The sequence below is a fragment of the Alosa alosa genome, chromosome 20, assembly GCF_017589495.1.
Source record: "Alosa alosa isolate M-15738 ecotype Scorff River chromosome 20, AALO_Geno_1.1, whole genome shotgun sequence".
NCBI classification, from domain to species: Eukaryota; Metazoa; Chordata; class Actinopteri; order Clupeiformes; family Clupeidae; genus Alosa; species Alosa alosa.
The window spans coordinates 903,254-920,940 of NC_063208.1; the positions used below are offsets into that span (position 1 = coordinate 903,254).

Consider the following 17,687-nt stretch of genomic DNA (forward strand, 5'->3'; position numbering starts at 1 on the left):
TTTCTGGCTATTAAATTATTTCTAAACCAGTCTGTAGTGAAGTCTGTGTAGGGTTTTCCAGGCTCCATTTCTTTTTACGAGACACCCTGCTCACCCGCTCAGACATCTACCGGTTGTTTGGGTTGTGGCAGCGTCGATGCAGCGTCACTGGAAAAATACAAATTAAAGTCGTGTGATACCGTGTGATCCCGCGCGCGGACCGCGAGTGAAGCTGGCCAAGTCGAAGCACTGCCCACTGTACATGTCTATAGGCACTACAGTTAGAGTGTGTGTCTGTGTGTCCGTGTGTGTGTGTGTGTGTGTGTGTGTGTGTGTGTGTGTGTGTGTGTGTGTGTGTTTACATGTCTATAGGCACTACAGTAAGAGTGGTGTGTGTATGTGTGTGTGTGTGTGTGTGTTTGTGTTTGTAGTAGGCAGCCCAGTCAGCTTCTGATTGATAGTTGTGTTTATGGAAGAAAGCTGAGGAGATCAGGAGAGGCCTGCCGCTGAACCACAGACACACACACACACAATTAGATAGTTGTTTTATATGATTCCTGAGACTCTTGGCTTTAAAACGAGGTATATTATGACTATGGAGCTTCCTGTTATGGTGCATACAGTACGGGGGTGGCACTTGTGATGAGGCCGGTGGAGTTGACACGTAACAAGTAATAATAATAATAATAATAACAATAATAATAAATTGGTTTTATATGTAACGGGTTAAAGGGACACCAGTCAAGCCTAATGCTTTTTCTCTACGAAACTCCCCCTCGCTCGGTCTGAAGCTCTTTTCCTTTTCTTTGCGTCTTCTGTCAAGGGTTTTCGCTGCTTCTTCGCCGGCTCTGCCATTATACACAAGTTTGCTGTAAACTGATCCTGCTTCGGTCGGCGGGTAGGATACACTGAACTTGCAAGTGGGATATTCTTCCTACAGGCAGTAGGGGCGGGCGAGAGAGCCTTGATTCGCCCCGTAATGAGTCATTTAACCAAATACCGACTTACGAAGATGATTAATTAACACGAAAACGTTGCCTGGTGTCCCTTTAAAGGTGCTCTAAGCGATGTTATGCGGTTTCTAAGCTAAAACATTTTTTGTCACATTCAGCAAACATCACCTCACCATCTGCTAGCTGCCTGTGCCCTGAATACACTGTAAAAAAATGCGGTGTTGCTGTTTGTCGCAAATTTGCGACTTTGGCGCTCATCAAGATTAATTAAACTATGTGTATTAACATCCATTAAACTATCTACATATCTAGCCTATCTGCCTATCTAGCAACCAACATAATTACCCTAGCAACAGCCTAGCAACCATTAGCATAATGTCAACCTAGCAACCACCATATCTACCATAGCAACACCCTAGCAACCATAAATATTATGTCAACCTAGCAACCAACATAGTCACCAACATGATGACCCTAGCAACCAGCAGAGCAACCACTTATTTATATTCCCTAGCAACCATCTGCTTAGCAACCACCATATCTACCCTAGCAACACCCTAGCAACCCTCTTGATTACCCTACCAAAAACCTAGTAACCACCACTATATTGTCAACCTAGCAACCAGTATAGCAACCAACATGATTATTATAGCAACCAGCATAGCAACCACTTTTTTTAGTGAAACAACCACCATATCTGCCCTAGCAACACCCTACCAACCCTCTCAATTAGCCTAGCAACAACCTAGCAACTACTTTGATATTGTCAACCATCATGATTACCCCCTAACATCCAGCATATCAGTGGTATAAAGTAATATGATGTATGGTATATCAGTGGTATAAAGTAATAATAATAATAATAAATAAAGCTTTATTTGTATAGCACCTTTCATACACAGAATGCAGCTCAAAGTGCTTTACATTTGAAGCATGTAACACAATAATAGTCAGTCAGTCATTATCAATCACTTTTCTTTGCTGTTTATGTTATACTCAGCAACATATCAAAAATATAGAAAATGACGCCATAAGACTGGCAGCCTTAACCTCTTTACCCCCACAAGCACGCCATATATGGCAACTGTGGCAAGGAAAAACTCCCATATTCCAGGAAGAAACCTTGAGCAGAACCTGACTTAATAGGGGAGCCCATCTGCTTCTGGCTGGCTCGCCCTCCAATAGTAGCAGATGTAGAATAATCTGAAAATGTAGTCTACAGGATAAGATGAGTTAACTAAAAGCTTTCCTGTACAGGTATGTTTTCAGATCTTTTTTAAAAATATTTACTGAACTCGCCTGCTTGATGTACAGAGGCAGCGTGTTCCATAGTTTGGGGGCATAATGGATAAACGCAGCTTCTCCACTTTGTTTGTGGAGCACTTTGGGTACGATTAAAAGATTAGAATTGGATGATCTAAGTTTCCTTTGTGGTTGATAAGATATTAAAAGCTCAGAGATATATGAAGGTGCTATGCCATTCAGAGCTTTGTAAGTAATTAACATAACCTTAAAATCAATTCTATAGGAAATAGGGAGCCAGTGCAGTTCAGCCAACACAGGGGTGATGTGTTCTCTCTTCTTAGTCTTAGTTAAAAAAGTCTAGCCGCAGAGTTCTGTATGAGTGCCAATTTCTTTAGATGTTTTTTGGGAAGACCAGTGAAAAGTGCATTGCAGTAGTCTAACCTGCTAGTGATAAAGGCGTGAATTAGTTTTTCTGCATCTTGTTGAGTTAAAAGGGCCGCGACTTTGGCAATGTTTCTCAAGTGGAAATAGGCTGTCTGAGTAACTTTACTGATATGGGGCTTAAAACTTAACTCTGCATCTAAGATGACACCGGGCTTTGTTACTTTTGGTTTGACCTGGTGTGCCAAGTTCCCCAGATTACTAAGAATAATATCTCGCTTTAGTTTTGGTCCAACCAGAAGTACCTCTGTTTTGTCATCATTTAGTTTCAAAAAGTTTTTGCTCATCCACTGATTAATGGAGGTTAGGCATGCAGTGAGGGAGCAAAGGCCATCTGGGTTAGTTGGCTCCACAGAAAGATACAATTGGGTATCATCTCGTGAGCTGTGGAAGTTTACATTATGCTGACTTATGACGTTTCCCAATGGGAGCATATATAGAAAAATAGCAGGGGAACAAGGCAGCTCCCTGGGCCACACCAAAAGGCAAGTCATGTTTTTCAGATACATGATCTCCTAGACTGATATAAAAATCTCTGCCAGTAATGTAGGTTTGAAACCAGTTTAGAGCATTATCAGAGAGACCCACCCACTTCGCAAGGCGGTGAATTAGGATGCTATGATCAATGGTGTCAAATGCCGCACTCAAATCCAGAAGAATAAGGATTGAGACTTTGTTTGAGTCGGTAGCTAGTCTGAGATCATTGACTATCTTTACTAGAGCCGTTTCTGTGCTGTGATTTGATCTAAAACCTGATTGGAATTTTTCAAGGATACTGTTTTCAGTTGAGGAAGGTATTTAACTGATTGCAAACAACTTTTTCAAGTACTTTGCTCAAAAAAAATCCATAGATTTGATATAGGCCTGTAGTTGCTCAGATTGGTATGGTCAAGTTTTGACTTTTTAAGTAAAGGTTTCACAACAGCAGTTGGAAATATACCTGTTTCTAATGAGGTATTTATTACCTTGAGAAAAAAGGGAGCTAAGCCATCATATACTTTTTTGAGGAATGTAGTAGGGATTGGATCTAAAACACATGTTGAGGAGCCGGTTTGAGTTATAATTTTACCAAGCTCAGATTGAGTAATAGTGCTAAAGGACCTTAATTTTGGGGGGCTGTTTTTGGGTGTACTATCAAACATATTACTTGTGTTACCAATAGCCTCCCTTATAGAAATGACTTTGTTTTTGAAGAAGTCTGCAAATTCTTCGCATCTTAGAGAGGATGCCTGACTGAGTGTATCAAAAGGTGTTTGATGCAATAGCCTATCAATGGTAGAGAACAACACCCTAGAGTTTCCACTGTTTTCAGCAATTACCTTAGAGAAGTGGTTCCTCCTCTCATTCGAATAGCTCTATTATAATTTGCAATTTTTTCTTTTTAGAATGGCACGGTGAACCTGTAACTTAGTTTTTCTCCATGTTCTCTCAGCTTTCCTACATGATCTTTTTAGATCATGGATATTTTCGCTCATCCAAGGTGTCAGTTTGCTACAGGGCCTTTTTTTTAGTCTTTAAAGGGTGCCACTCTGTCAAGCAGAGAGCCTAATTCACCATTAAGAGCCTCTACCATTTGATCAATGGGATGATGTAAAATATCTAAATTTATGGAGTCTATAAGAGCTATGAACTGCTGTTCTGCTCTAATGTCCAAGAGTCACATTTGATTGCAATTTCGGGATGAATTTTTGGAGTATGTAGTACAATATTAAAAGATACACAATGATGATCAGACATATTTATATCATTTACTGATAAGTCTGTGACTTCTATCCCTCTGGAAATGACTAGATCGAGGGTGTTGCCAAGGTTGTGGGTGGGTCCTGTAACATGCTGCTTTAGCTCTAAACTGTCCAACACATTAAGGAACTTACTGGCTTTAGCATCAGTTGTCTTATTGACATGAATATTGAAGTCGCCATTTACAATTATCCGATCATAGCTAGTGATGATGAGCGACATAAGTTCAGAAAACTGGTCGAGAAAGCCAGTCCATAGTTTAGAGGGGCGGTATAAGGTTAATAGAAGTACAACTGGGTCAGCCTTCAGAGTGAGGGCAATATACTCAAAGGAAGCGAATTAAGCCAAAGTTGACTCGTGTGCAACTATATTTGTTTGAGAGAATGGAGGCAATTCCACCACCTCGTTTGCCTTGTCTAATTGAGTGGAAGAAATTATAATTTGGGGACAAGTCTCAACAAGAACAGCTTCGCTGTCTGAAGTCAGCCAGGTTTCAACAAGAAACAGAAAATCCAATTTTTTTCACTAATAAAATCATTGATTGCAAAGGTTTTGGTAGTAAGTGCACCTATATTTAGTAAACCCATGTTAGCTGAAAATGCCTCTGGCTTTTGAGGAATATGCTGAGGTATGGAAAGAATATTTGTTAGGTTTCTAGTTTTAAATTTGTCTTTTCTTTTTACTATAATGTTGGGTAGAAATCAACGTTGGAATAGAACTATAAGCATAAGTCATGCTATTGCATGACACAGCTTGATCTATGGTAGTAGTATTGTATGTTACCCTGCAGAAAACATTCTCAGACTCATCCACATGTATAATGCCATTCGAATCAATACCTGGGGGCGGAATCTGTAATATTTTCTACAGAATGTCAATGCCTCAGTGTGGACGCTATGTTGTCAGAGAGTAGCCTGGCTCCCAGAACAAGCCCCAGTTGTTGACATAGGGATGCTTAGGGAAGCGCAGTAGCGCGTTTGAGCCAGGTGTGGAGATCGAACAGTCTGGACCATCTCTCAGCACCTTTTCTGTAGGTAGGAGAGGCCCAGAGATGACAAAGCGTTTTTCTGTGCCCATCAGAGTGGTGATGAGAGTTTTGTAGTTTTCCTGCAGTGCTACTGACTGCTTATCTCTGATGTCGCTCGTGCCCACGCAATGCGATGATGTTGTTGACCTTGGTGTGGCGGGCCAGGATGCTTGGGAGTTTCTGCTGGATGTCAAGGACCTTGGCACCAGGGAAGCAGTAGACCTTGGAGGGACCGCTACATGATGGGGAATGCAGAGGTCTCTAACCATGGAACTGCCGATGACCAGGGTGGAGGTTGATGAGGTCCGGGAGGAGGGGGTCGGGGGCCCGACTTTGAGGAGGGACCAGGATGGTTGTCTCGGGCTGGAGGGGCTCCTCATCCTCGGTCAGAATGGCATAGCGATTTTCCAGTCGTATAGGTTGGGCTGGGCCTGAGTGCCGTCCGGACCGTCTGCCGTGCTTGTGATGCTATTAGTAATATTATGTATGGTGATATTATGTATGGTAATATCAGTGGTATAAACTTGATTAGAAGACCTATGTTACAAAGTTTGCACAAAGTTAAACGGTTCAAGTGAAATACGGAAAAAAGTGGTCAGCGGAATAATAATAAGAAGCCTAGCCTAGCCTAGGTAACTATGCTACCTTATAATAATAAGAAGAAGCCTAGCCTAGCCTAGGTAACTATGCTACCTTTTAAGCTAAATAAACAAAGACGTTGTTACGTGTGTGTGTGTGTGTGTTGCATGCTCATGGTAAGCGGTCATGATTGTGAAGTAGATGACATGCCATGAAACAGTAAGAGATGTATTGATGTGAAGTAGATGGTGTGAAACAGTAAGAGATGTACTGATGGTTGTAGCATATAAATCGCCGCAGTATTGGGTGTTAAATATGTGCACAACAAAGCTACGGGATTACTGTGGGGGTTTTGATGAATGGCTGTGTTAACAGATGAGATGAAAACATTCATAATCTCTTTTTAGTGACTATGAAACATTCATAATCTCTTTTTAGAGACTATGAAACATTCATAATCTCTTTTTAGTGACAAGTAGCATTATCATTTGGATTGTGATTTTGTTTGAATATCCCAATGTCCCAGATATGTTTTTCTTACTTAGATTCATAATTTGTTTTACACTGATCTGATTTTGGAAAGCAGTGCTGGTCTCAGATTGATGGGCTAGTGCAGGGGTTGGCAACCCACGGCTCCGGAGCCGCATGCGGCTCTTTGATCCCTCTGATGCTGCTCAGCTTTTGAAATAAATAAATTAGTATTTAATTAAAATGTATTATATTTCAGTTTGTTCATGTTCAAAATGTAATATTGTAGGTCTATCTGAGTAATTTATATAACTTCGTTGTATATTATAGTTTATATAACTTAGCTGCACAATATTTTTACATTTGCGGTTCATTGCCATGTCAATATCAAACAAAATCACTGATTTCCCTCCATTTCAGTCAACGAGAACATTTTAATTGTTATTGTTGATGTGTGCGCTTGCTGTAGGAAAATGTCAAAAAGGAAACATCAGCAAAATGGGAAAGTTTCCATCAGAAGACTGATTCTGAAAACGCGAAATGACCGTTATATATCGCACACTGCAACGAGTTAGTATTGCTGTGTTAACCCAGTTCGGTTCCACTTGCATGTGAGAAATCTTTCTCACATATGAAAAATATAAAGACAAACCTGCGCTCACGTTTATTAAGGGCAATTCCGCGCAAAACTGTCACATCCAAAACGGCAACACAATGCCATGGTATTTTGTTGGCGTTATGGAAATGACAGTTTTGCGTGGAGTTGCTCTTTAATAGTGAGAGTCTCAATTCTTTTTTTAAAGTATATTTGTTGGGCTTTTTATGCCTTTAATCAGATAGGATAGTGGAGATTGACAGGAAGTGAGTGGGAGAGAGAGCAGGGGTGGGATCCGGAAAGGACCACGGGGCGGGAATCGAACCCGGGTCGCCGGCGTACGGTGCAGGTGCCCCAGCCAGTCGCGCCACTGCTGGGGCCAAGAGTCTCAATTCTTGCATGAAACTTCCCCCCTCTGAATATGAGCCAGCCAGACTCCAAGGCCATCACCAAATCTAATCTCTGGTAGGCCTAATGTTCAATTTCGCCAATGACATGTCAACGAAAATTGAGTGTTGTTAACTATGATGTTACTTTGCATACCAAAGGACACTGGAAAAATAGGGGGTGGTGTTTAGCCTACATGGGAAGCCTAAGGCCTATACTTCTGTCATTCCACTTTACATTTCAAGTTACTTGTACATTACTTTTAAAACTAGTAGAAAATGTATTTAAAAATCCTCTGTTGAATGAAAGTAACTGTACATTCTATTATCCAAACTTTTTCTTGTAACCGTCTTTATGTGGCTCTTCTGAGATTAAAAAAATAATACATTTGGTAAAAGTGGCTCTCCAGGCAAAAAAGGTTGCTGACCCCTGGGCTAGTGTATTAGTTAACTTCAGAACCAACTGACAGAGGGAACTGGTTTCACGGCTGACCTCTGTTTTGATTGCTTGAAGCTTTATGGTATTCTCTCTCCCTCTGCCTCTCTTTCTCCTCTCTCTCTCTCTCTCTTCATCTCTCTATCGCTCTCCCTCTTCCTCTCTCTCCCTCTGCCTCTCTTTCTCCTCTCTCTCCCTCTCTCTTCATCTCTCTATCGCTATCCCTCTTCCTCTCTCTCTCTCTGCCTCTCTCTCCTCTCTCTCTCCTCTCTCTCTCTCTCTCTCCCTCTTGCACTCTCTCTCCCTCTCTCTCCTCTCTCTCCCTCTCTAAATGTCTCTCTCTATCTCTATCCCTCTTCCTCTCTCTCTCTCTCTCTCCCTCTTTCTCTCTCTCTGCCTCTCCATCTCTCTCCTTCGTTATCCCTCTCTTTGCCTCTCTCTCTCTATCCCTCTCTCTCTCCCTCTCTCTGCCTCCCCATCTCTCTCTCTGTCCCTCTCTCTCTCTCTCTCTCCCTCCCTCTCTCTCCCTCTCAGGTTCTAAGGAGCCGTGGAACCACAGAGGAATGATGTCAAGGCCCTGATCCCTACAGTTCAGTATGTCAGGTAATGGTCATTCTCATCTGTGTGTGTGTGTGTGTGTGTGTATTTTAGTGCAAGTCTTGAAGTCTAAAAAGATTGCTCCAACAACCCCTCCTTCACCTAGGATTTTACTTTTTCTATAAAACCATTCTAAAGTTGGCAGCTGTTGGTGGTAGTCTTTAGAATGTTCATAAAACCAACTGTCATGTCAAACTCTTAACGACTCCATCCAACAAACGGCAACAAACACAGACTGCTGGCCCTCACAGACCCAACTGTTGGTGTTTGTTGGTGCAGTGTGCTAGCTCCTTGAGCCATCTCAGTTGATCTCAGTAGTTACAAGCAGAGAGACGGTCCCAACCTTTAAAAATTGGGGAGACAGCAGCCAGTTTCCAGACACTCGGAAAGACTCCCTCTCTAATTCAGCACAGCCTCCCAGTTAGTGCACTGCACAGCACTTTGAAAACTTTCATCGGTTTTTGGGAATACTGAGTGACACCTGCTCTTGAATCAAAGGGGTAAATGTTTTAGTCAGTTTCCTGGTTATGAGAATCATGTTGGGGTCTGATAGTCCAGTCAACTGGTTGTTTTATTACTGAATATTAGGCCGATTTGTGTTCGGGATGAATTTGTTACTCTAGTAGGCCCGTTTATTAGCTGAGTGAGATCAAAAGTATTGGTTATCTGTTTGAGTTTGATAGATAGATAGATAGATAGATAGATAGATACTTTATTGATCCCCAAGGGGAAATTAAAAAAAGGATTTTAGAATTCTTTCAAAATCCTAAAAAAATGGGGGGGGTAGTGCAATACGAGAGAATGACATTTGTGGGGATAAAATAATGCATTCCAGTTCATTACATGACCATTCAATTTCATAACACTGAAAACAATCTTTCACAAAAATTAACACTCTGCTGCTTTTAGAACCCACTCTTATAGCACTCTGCTGCCTTTATAGCACTCTGCTGCTTTTAGAACCCACTCTTATAGCACTCCGCTGCCTTTAGAACCCACTCTTATAGCACTCCGCTGCTTTTAGAACCCACTCTTATAGCACTCCGCTGCCTTTAGAACCCACTCTTATCTTTCCTGTACACATTGTAGCATGGAACATCTAATATGGATGAGTTTGAGTTTTTATTAAGCCATGTCTCTGTTAAACATAAGACGTCTAGGTTGGAGTTTAATAGAAGGATTTGGTCAGCTTTTGAATTAAGACTTGTTATATTAATTTGCCCTCCTAGGATAATTCTGGAGTGATTGACAGTCTGAAAAATTTAACATTTACGGTTTTTGGAAATTGCAGGATTCACAACCCTCTTCCGCCTGGTTTCCTTCAGTGTGGATGGAGTATTGAAGGTCTATTTCAGTGTGGATGGAGTATTGAAGTTCTATTTTAGTGTGGATGGAGTATTGAAGTGTACAACTATTTTTGTGAATCGGTGAAGAGTGCGGCGTGGAAGCACTGCGTGAGTGAAGAGTGCGGCGTGGAAGCGCCAGCGATGTGATTGCTGGACCGCACTCTGGCTGAAGATTTCAGCGCTCTAGAAATGTATCTGTAATAAAAAACAAACAAATTTGAACAAGTTTCATGAACCTCTAGAATGAATGAAACCCTTTAGCTTATAGCTTATCATTTGTGACCAGGCATGAGAAAACCAGCCACATGTCTCCCCAGAGACATTTTGAGTTATTCACGGATTCTGTGTAGTTTCAAAGCTATCCAATGATGTCTCACTCATGGAGATCTGATAATATTTGAATAAGTTGTGAAGTTACTGAGAAAACTGGCCTAATAGATTTGCAAATTCTGGTAATTCTGACATCTGGTATCTGTAGCCCTTCCCCCTATAGGTGTCGCTGTGACACCTGGATCTGCTAGCCTGCAGGGCAGAAAGAATTGTAGTGTTGTTAATATTGATGTAGTGTTATTTTCATTAGGCACTTCACTGGTACTTTATTGAAATGGAAATGCTTTTGTTACAAAAGGCCCTGAATAGCATGCATTAATACACAGGGTAAGATGTTACAATACCATAATCCAAGGTATAAACCACATCTAGTTCCCAATAGAAGACCCAATAACATACACATACAACAAGCAGGATTTCAAAATGGAAGTCAATATGAATCCAATAGAAAAATAAGAATAAAGATCCTATACACTAGACAATAAGAATAAAGATACTATGAAAAAGATACTAAATAACAAACAAGGTCCACATCAATGTGCTGAGGCTGTGTGATAAGGGTGACAGGGCAGGGACTGACCCTGTGGTACAGGAGAGTTCAGGTATTATTTGGTAAAGTGCAAAAAAGTAAAGCAAGACAGTGCAGTTTTAAGTCAGGAGACTTTGGAGGCAACACAATAAGTCAGAACTAGAGTTAAGTGAATTTAGTCCAGGCTGTTGGAGGGAGGGAGAGGCTGTGCATAAAGGCTATCATAGCAAGGAAAGACTGTCAACAGGGGGCAGAACCGCTGAATTGCGCAGTAACTGAAATTCCACAGGATCTGCATCACAGTGACTTTTTGCAAGCACCACACTTGGGGGTATTCCATCAACCTCGCTAATGAAGGCGGCGCTTAACAGAAATAGCCTGGCTTGAACTAGCGTAGACTTTCACTTGGGGCTGAAGCTGTTCCGTTAACTCAAGTTAGCGGCATCTTGGCCTCGTTTATTCAAGCGAGGTTTAAGTCAGCTTCATCTCGGCTCGTGCACGAGGTAGAACAGTAGACCAAAACAGTAGATTGACGAAAAGAGGATATATGTTGTAAAATTAAGACAATACTAGACGATTTCTGTTCGATTTGGCAAGCGACATCTACAGGATTTTCATCGAAAGTCATCAAATTTAACATCGAGAGAAAAAATAGATTGCCTACAGAAATTGGAGAATAATGAAAGCATACATTTAAAACAACAATGCTAATGGTTTGAAATCAATTGCGAGTTTGATTGGCTTCACTCTTGAACACATAGACTATACAGTCTGCTTGAACAAAATGAGTGAATGAATAGATAGTATAAACTCAAAAACAACTTATGGATATGCATATGGATATTCAAAACTATCTATAGCTTACATTCTTAGATTAAAAGTGTTCACTCCAAATTATTGTCTAGGTGTAGGTGAAATAAATAAAATAGTATCAACATAATAGCCTATTGTCTCCCAAGTGTTTGAAATAAAATTATCTAAAATTATCTTCAATTCAATTTATGGATAGTATTTCATCTGTGTAGCACACAGTTGATTTGACATTCATGAACAATCGTCGACACATGAAGCAGTTTTAATTATTAGCTGCCTAGGCTACAGAATTATCCTTTGGCTTGCATCAGATATAACTAGTGCAGTGCCCGTTCAAACATGCTATTCCTGTAGTCTAATTACATGCCTGCAGGTAGGCTTGCTTTAAAAATAGGATGATCGGGAAAAACATAATTCCAGGTAAGCATTCAATAATGAATAGGCCTACAGATAATATAATAATATAATAAATGTGAAGTGAGCAGAATTTAAGCATGGCTGCATGTGACATTTTTTACAAATCAAAATGACATAATCCTAACAGCTGTTTTGAGTCAAGGCTATATGCTTAGCCTATTGAATAACTTGATGATAGAGAAAACAAACCATTTTGTGGAATGATGCATCATATGAAATTTGCAACGGTGTGACTCAAAAACAGTCTCTGGTGGCCTATAAGTGACATCACACTAGTCTGCCACTCGTTGCTTGTCGCTGGATATGCTTTGCATGTGTGGCATTCTGAGACGTTCTTTAATTCGGGACCATTATCTCTCGTTTCAATTTAGGACCTTGCAGTTGGAATTGTCGTTTGCCTAAGTCTAAAGACAGTCCAAAGTAGCCTGGGCTACCCGCTAAGTGTCCGTTTATTGCACATAATTTTTTAGGTCATTTTGAAGAGCCACTGCATAGCCTACCTGTGTGTGTTGGCGTGTTGTTGCAAAATCCACAGAGTTCACTTTATTGTTGAGGTCAGACATGTTAACACATCTTGCACTCGCGTAAGTTTTTACCATAGACTGTAAAAAAAAATAGGTTTTTACCCGTGTAACTTGATCACTAGTTGACACTGATCCTGTTCTGCCAAAGCCCTTCTATCCTCACTGCAGTACAGTGCTGTGTGGGAGGGAGAGTGGCTAGCGGCGAAAGCCAATGTGCTTCTTTTACCCATATATTTAACAATATCTTTTGCATTTCTTATTCAAACAATGTCAAATTTGGCACTGCACTTACTCATGCCTGTAGCAAGACACCTGCCAAGTTTGAAATCAGTCTGACAAACGGTCAGCGAGATATGCGTGCCACAGACACACATCCGGACAGACACACAGACGCTTCTTGCTATAGATATAGCCCACTGGCAGCTGTCACTGAACAGCCTACCAAATGTGCATGGCCCTTTATCAGCAGTAGACATATGTCTTTCATCAAAGATTATAACTAAAAATGCCATTATCAAGGTGATAAACTATGTTGCCTTAATACTTCGTATGGGGAGCGAACCTGCGAACACGCAAGAACGCAATTCCATTCCTATGCTGTCTCGCTGCACATTACACCACCACAGAACGTAAGTGGCGCAGAGTGGCAAGATTCCTAGAACTACACATATGTGAAGTTAAAACATTTTTAATCGCATAATCTTCTTACATTCTTTGGAGCTAGTGAATGTGTAAATCCATGCTTGGTGACACTGTCAGAAAAAAAAACATTTCTAGGCCTACTTCTATTTTTGAAGTTTTAGGCCTAGGCTACAGGTGACGAAAGCATAGGTTGACGGAACCATCTTTTTGGACTCGTTTTCCGACTGATTGTTTTTTTTTGCAACACAGCTTAATTTAGCTTGAAAGTTAATCTGCTATGGAGCAGCTTAGTTCTGTGGCATAAATTCCCATAGTTACCAAGCTGGGATTCACGTTAACCTCATTAATGGAACGGAATTCTCACTAAAATTAACGAGACTTATCGAAATAAGCCAGGTTTGGCCTTTAGCGAGGTTGATGGAATACCCCCCAGGTCTCTTGGCATCAAAGCTGTAAGCAAATAACAGTACATTTTAAGAATGGCTAACTATTTCTCATAAAACACCATCATCACCCAATTACTTTTTATATGAACACAATGTATAAGTATAAGTATATATACTTTTTTGATCCCGTGAGGGAAATTTGGTCTCTGAGTCCTTTTAGGCAAGTCCCTCCACTCGGCAGCCATATACCAACATTAATGGGCACTCATCGGGCACAGTCTTTGGGTCGAACTGCGCGTGCGCAAGGCTTCACGACACCAATCTTGCTCCAGCGGCGAGATCACAACACATGATTGGCACGATGTCTTCACAACACACCATATGATTGGCTCAATGTATTCACATCACACCACATGATTGGCTCAATGTTTTCACATGTCGACGTTTTGCCGAGGAAGGGGTGGGATATTTGTAGACAACGGCCATATTGGCATGACAAACTAGCCCCATGCATTTCTATGGAGTATTCTTTGAGTGCTATGTCTCCTCATTAGAAAGTCTCTGATTTATCGGTGTGGGCCAATTAGTGAAACACAAAAAGCACACAGTGAGGTGAAGCACACACTAATCCCGTCGCAGTGAGCTGCCTGCTTCAACGGTGGCGCTCGGGGAGCAGTGAGGGGTTAGGTGCCTTGCTCAAGGGCACTTCAGCCGCGGCCCACTGGTCGGGGCTCGAACCGGCAACCCTCCGGTTACAAGTCCAGAGTGCTAACCAGTGGGCCACGGCTGCCCAATGTGAAAGTTTCAATATAAATATCTGAAGTGCTGATAACTCTTGATCTTTGGAAGCGTTCTGAAGTAGGGACTCTTGTTTCTGCCTCATGTTTCTGCCAGTCGAAGTTCTTGACAAACACTCTGCCATCTGCCGTTCCAACAAGCTGTGAGATATTGAGGTGACTCTCAGGAGAGCTGTTTTCCACTAGGCCTACCTGATGACAGCAAGAGCCGCAATGTAAAAAAAAGAACAGAAGAAGAAAAAACTTTGCACCTTACTCTGGATGTATTCATACAAACTATCCTCCAGTAGGCTAGGTGCTAAATCATTAGCATCAGTCCATTCAAGCAAATCAAGCATTATTCAAATTAATAGCAGATGTTCACATTACTAGCCAAAGACCTCCCATTACAGCTTAGTTTCAATGTGCATCATTTTAAACGACAGTACTGAGCTAGCTAATAACAACAATAACTAGCTAATAACAATGTAGCATTAGCTAGCTAGCAAGCAATATAGCAGGGATTGCAATGTAACAGGGACTACTTACGCTATGAGACTGAAAAGTATTCTGGCAGACTTCATTGCCTCAGATGAAATACGTGGTCTGGGGGGACTTTCTTTTCGTCTGCGGCTTTTTGGTGGATGTAGTCATCTCCGAAGTAACTACTGTACGTCTGTTTGCCTCAAGATGGCCAATGATTTGCATGTCCTGCCACTCTCTTTCGGCAACTATAGAATCACTCCGTATTTTGTACATAAGCTCTGGAGAAAGTTTGTCGCTACACGAATGTCTGCCAAGGAGAGTTCCGGGGTCGCTGTATATTAAGTAGCCATGTGTATCGCTTGTGTTACTTCTTGCATACAGCTGATTGGCCGACAGAACAAAAGAACACTGATGGTCACGCCCAATTCAAACGCTGATTTACTTCCTGAAACTTAACCATTTTCAAGGACAAAATATACACTTTTAAAGCAACCAATGCTCTTATCTGAAACATGGAATTGCTTCTTTAGGACTTCAACTTGCACATTCTGCAAAAAAATGAAAATAACTAATTTTGAAAAAAAAAACTTCAAAGTCGTTTTTCGTGACTTGTGTCTCTGCGACTTGCGCCTGGTTTTCCCATGCCTGGTCACATTTGTATTACATTACATTACATTACATTTGGCTGACGCTTTTTTAGCCAAAGCGACTAACAACATGGTAAACAGTTTAAGTTTTAGAGCAATTCTCAACAATTTTAGGACAATTTAAAAACATTAGAGTACAGTAAGAATAAGTGCATCAGTGAGTGCTGTTTTTAACAGTTACGTGTCAGTTTAAGACGGCTGGTGAGTGCAAGGATCAGCAGGACTTGTTGTAAGTGGTGCTATGAGAGGAGATGTTCTCTAAAGAGCTGGGTCTTTAGGAGTTTTTTGAAAATGGAGAGGGATGTCCCTGCCCTTGTAGGAACTGGCAGTGTGTTCCACCAACGAGGAACAACAGATGAGAAAAAGTTTGGATTGGCCTGAGCTGCATCGGGTGGTAGAGCTAGACGCCGCTCGGCCTGAGGAGCCGAGCGTCTGGAGGTAGCGATGTCTGTATGAGGGGCATTCAAGTAGGTGGGAGCAGAACTGAGACTACTTTGTAGGCAAGCGCTAGAGCCTTGAATTTGATGCGGGCCGCCATAGGTAGCCAGTGTAGCTGGATGAGCAGAGGGGTAACATGTGCCCTTTTGGGTTGGTTGTAGACCAGGCGCCGCCGTGTTCTGGATCATCTGAAGTGGTTTCACAGCAGGCTGGGAGACCTGTCAGGAGGGCGTTGCAGTAGTCGAAATGCGAGATGACTATTGCCTGAACCAAAAGTTGGGTAGCATCTTGAGTCAAGTAAGTCCTGATTTTCCTCGTATGTTGTAGAGTGTGAAACGGCATGACCGGGCTTAACTGAGGCAACATGATCTGAGAAGTTTAGTTGGTTGTCGAGAACAACTCCTAGATTTCTTGCATTCCTGGTAGGTGAAACAGACAGGGAGTCAAATTTGATGTTGATGTCGTGGTGTATGGTAGGTTTAGCTGGGAGGACCAGCAGTTCAGTCTTTGAGAGGTTCAGCTGGAGGTGGTGTGCCTTCATCCATGTAGCTATGTCTGAGAGGCAATCCGAGATCCGTGCTGAAACCAAGGGGTCATCAGGTGGAAAGGACAGGTAGAGCTGTGTGTCGCCTGCATAGCAGTGGTATGAGAAGCCATGCTTAACGGATAATCTGTCCCAAGGAGGTGGTGTAGATAGCAAAGAGAAGGGGGGCCCAGCACTGAGCCCTGGAGGACCCCTGTGGTGAGATGGTGAGGTGCAGATAGCCGACTAAGCCATGATAATGCTAAACGAAAGTGTCCTGTGAGGTAGGATTCAAACCAGGAGAGAGCAGAACCGAGATTCCCATGTTAGCGAAGTATAGAGAGAAGGATGCGGTGATTAACCGTGTCAAAGGCAGCCGATAAGTCAAGCAGAATGAGTACTGATGACCGAGCGGTCGCCTCTGGCTTCTTTTAAGGCTTCTGTTACAGACAGCAGAGCCGTTTGGTAGAGTGGCCGCTTTGAACCCAGACTGATTTGGATCCAGAAGGTTGTTCTGTGAAAGGAAGTCAGAGACCTGTTTGGAGACTGCTCGCTCAATGCCTTTGGATAGGAAAGGCAGGAGTGAGACAGGGCGGTAGTTCTCGACTTGAGCAGGGTTGAGAGAAGCTTTCTTAAGTAACGGTGTTACCCGGCTATTTTGAACGCTGTTGGAAATGTGCCAGAGGTTAGCGAGGCATTGATCACATGTGTGATAGCTGGTGCGATGGTCGGGCTGATGGACTGAAGTAGGCTCAGAGGGTATAGGGTCCAGCGAGCATGTGGTAGGACGGCTGCATGTCAGGAGTCTAGATATTTCACTCTGGGAGAGAGGGGCTAATGCTGAAAAGATGTTCCAGTAGTCCCTAGAGGTTGTAGGAGCGGTATCTGAGTCAGATGCGTTGAGTGGGCATGTAGAGAATTGACTGCTGATTGCCGCCACTTTGTTTGTAAAAAATGAGGCGAGGGTATCTGCAGTAAGGCTGGATGGAGGAGGAGGCAGCTAAGGGTTGAGTAGCCATTTGAAGGTTGAGAAAAAGTTTTCGAAAGTGTCTGTAGCTGTTGATTTTGTCATTGTAGAAAGCCGCCTTAGCAGCAGTGATGCTGGCTGAGAAGGAGGTCAGGAGTGTCTGGTAGTTTTGAGGTCATCAGTTAGTTTGGATTTGTGCCATTTCCTCTCCGCTGCTCTGAGTTTGGTGCGCCATGATCGGAGGGTATCATTTAGCCATGGATGAGATTGTTTGGATCGAGCTGGCCTTGTGGTAAGAGGGCACAGCTCGCCTAGACACGAAGCTCAGTGTGGAGCAGAGCGAGTCTGTGGCCTCATTAACCTCCAGAGAGGAGAAGGTGTTAGACTGGAGGTAGACCGGAGGCAACCACAAAAGAA

At 42.2% G+C, this 17,687-nt stretch overlaps 1 long non-coding RNA gene across 1 annotated transcript in view; it reads left to right on the forward strand.

Annotated features, from left to right (window-relative positions):
* Nucleotides 1–11,352, forward strand: part of LOC125284796 — a 160,630-nt gene extending 149,278 nt beyond the window's left edge. Inside the window, exons 3-4 of the long non-coding RNA XR_007191937.1 lie at nucleotides 8,384–8,452; nucleotides 9,738–11,352. This is a non-coding gene — a long non-coding RNA (uncharacterized LOC125284796). The remainder of the gene's footprint in view (nucleotides 1–8,383; nucleotides 8,453–9,737) is intronic.
* Nucleotides 11,353–17,687: the final 6,335 nt, after the last annotated feature.